Source organism: Benincasa hispida, unplaced genomic scaffold (genome assembly GCF_009727055.1).
Source record: "Benincasa hispida cultivar B227 unplaced genomic scaffold, ASM972705v1 Contig740, whole genome shotgun sequence".
NCBI lineage: Eukaryota > Viridiplantae > Streptophyta > Magnoliopsida > Cucurbitales > Cucurbitaceae > Benincasa > Benincasa hispida.
Genome location: NW_024065085.1, coordinates 131,417 through 134,415, shown reverse-complemented (window position 1 = coordinate 134,415; position 2,999 = coordinate 131,417). Strand labels below are relative to the sequence as shown.

Sequence of the window (2,999 nt, the reverse complement as noted above, 5' to 3'; positions counted from 1 at the left end):
GAAATAGGATTGAATTAAATGCATCAACCACCCAAATTTAACACATATTATGTGTGTAAGTACAAAGCAACATGGAGAAGAAGCCTTTGTTTTTATTTATTATAAATACTGAGGGCTTATTCATCGGCTTAAAACTTCTATTAAGTAATTAAGTGATGCCTGCCTTTAATGGCGTCGGCTGTACCCATTCAACACGCCTTCTCCATAACATCACTCTCCTAGTGGAGAAGTTTTTAGGTCGAAGAACTTGAGAATAGCCACATCGCGCGGAATAAAGCCGCCGCTTGGGGCGGCCTCAGGCGCGGGCGGGGCAACCCCATGAAAAGCTGAAACCGGAAACGTCGTCCATTGGTTCAAGAATTGACGGAGAATTGTTCCGCGTTATCTGCCAAACATGCAGGTGGGTTGGTTGTAGAATTGAAACCAAACAAAATCAACAAACCAGTTTATGCTGCGGTCTAGGTGGGCGTCGGGGATCGGACACTGGGGTGGCGGAGGAAGACTTGACCGAAGTTTCTTAGCTCCTGAGCTACCCGTCCCAGAAATGAACCGGAGACCGCTTCGATATCGAACACATGCGCCAAAACGGCATCGCGAGTGGTCTTGAACTCGCTGCCCGCCGAGGAGTTGTTCCAAAGGAATTCGCGGACTTCTCTCGCATCGTCGGCCGAGGAGAGTGAATAGGTCCCGCACCGCCGCCGATAGAGAGGAGGAACTTGATGCCTTGACTTTTGCAGGAATTTATTTCGTCGCTCAAAAAGGCGCCACCGTTGTTGTCGGGTTGCAATGACCGTGCAAGGTTAGGACCGGGAGTTTGACTGCTGCCAAAGGAATGAAAGAAATGCAGTTGACAACTCGTAGTTGTAGTGGCACAAGTTGAGCAGAGAGCCTTCGTTGCCGGTTTGGCCCAATAGATAGGCATTCCGAGCCAGCATCGGAAGATCGAAAATGGAAAGAGAAGGAGGAAGATGATGAAAGGGATGTAAGTTTATTTGTGGCAGTCATTTCTGGTCAGTTTTAAGTTTGCTTTTGTTGTGTGTTTCAAAAGAATGGAGAGAGAAGTGAATTTAAGGAAGGGGAAAGGAGATGACAAGTCTTTGTCAGTCAAGGAAGAAAGTAATAATAAAATTTGGCCGGTCATTTGGTTTGGGAAAATATTACAAAGTTTAGATATTAACGATTGGCGTGTTCTAGTTGAAGAGAAATAAATAAAAATAATAATTCGTTGCTTAGAATTCCCATGAGATAGGTATATTATGTGTAGTCAAAGTCAAACAACATCTAGAGGTTATGTCATGGTCTACTTATATATATTATTAGTTACTCTCTAAATTGTTACCTGGCGACTACAATTTAAAAGTGATAACCACTTTAAATTTATTAATTTCCGATTTTAATAACTTCTTAAGTTTTTCTTTTTAAAAAAAAAAAAAAATCTTCCGGATGTCATTTAAATTACATTATTTTTGTATTTTGAATATTCAAACAATAATATATTATTTCACATGTTTCTAAATCATTTTTTTTTATAATTACTTGTTTTTCTAAAACCATGCTTTTCCCTAAAAAATCCATACGATGAAATCTAAAAAATTTGGCAGTTCGTGATTCTTAGATTCTGAGGGAGACTGCAGCATATTTAGGATCCGAATTTGATCCCCAAAAAAATGAGTTTAATTATTATTTTTAAAAAAAATTATGTATTAAAGACCACTATGATGAATAATTGAGAATGTAAATAATTTCTCACTTTCCTTGAGGTGAGTAATTTTTTCTCTGTAATAATGTGGTCCAATTGATGGAAATTGTTTCCTTATTTTATGAGATATTGCTTCAAATATTAGAGATAGGGTAAATAAGATACTTTTAAAAAATATATATTTTTCCAGATAAATTTATTTAAAACATGATTTCAAATCAAGATATAGACTTGACCACCATTTTCTAAACGAGTGTTGTGAGTGGCTAACACTTTCCCCATACACAATGCATCCCGAACAACTCTAGCTGACCAAAAAATTTTAACTTAAAATTATTATTTTATTTTGGGTCCATCACACCGGTAAAAAGATTGGGACAATATTGTTTTTTTTTCTTTAAAATAACCCTTTAGATGACGTCGGTCACCCTGCGTTGTCCTGCATATATATGTTTATAGGTATATTTTATTTTTTTAAGTAAACAAATGTAGGATAGAAATTCTAATCACCATCTCTCTAGAGATACATTTTATGATTATCCAACTATTTTCGGATTATGTCTTAATTTATAATTGTTTCAATAACAATGTAAGATAACGAAAAGGAAGGTAACTTATTGATAACATATTTATACGTTGATTTTTACAAATTACCTTTGTTTGTACGAGATTTCAGAGAAATTTATTTCACGGAACTGACTTTGTATTTGTATTAATTTTGGACAGGAATACATCTCTAATACAATAATCTTTGATGCTTTTCAAAATAAACTATATCTTTAAAGCTGGTTTGATCTTCTTGAATGAATCGGTCTTTGGGCTTGTTATCTTTTTTATTATCGGCTTTTGAACTTCTTATGCGGTTGTCAACCGACATTAAAGCCTGAAATTCTTCTAGTGTATCTTCTTCGATGATTAGCCTTTAACTTGGATGATATTCTTGGACGATCGGCTTTGGGCTTGTTGATCTTTCTTGGTGATCGACTTTGAGTTGTGATCTTCTGGATGACTTGGTCTTGGCTTGAGGTCTTCTTGGAGGATAATGGAGGATTAGTGTTGTGCCGGAGGCTTCGGAGAAACTTGTTTCGGAAGTTGATACTTGACTGTGGGTGTTGATGTTGATTGACTCATGTGTCAATCTCTAATATTTGGTCCTCTGATTCTCTATCGTTTACATCGTAAATTTCCCTTCTAAGCTGACTGTCAAAATTGCTGACCCAAATGAGGAAAGTCTATTCTATTTATAGAGTGTTCAGTAGGTTCGGTGGCTTTAAGGCTTAGTTATTGGATTTTGGTACTT

General features: G+C 36.6%; 1 pseudogene; it reads right to left on the bottom strand.

The window, feature by feature from the left end:
* Window positions 1-210: 210 nt before the first annotated feature.
* LOC120070005 lies at window positions 211-922 on the bottom strand (annotated as a pseudogene).
* Window positions 923-2,999: the final 2,077 nt, after the last annotated feature.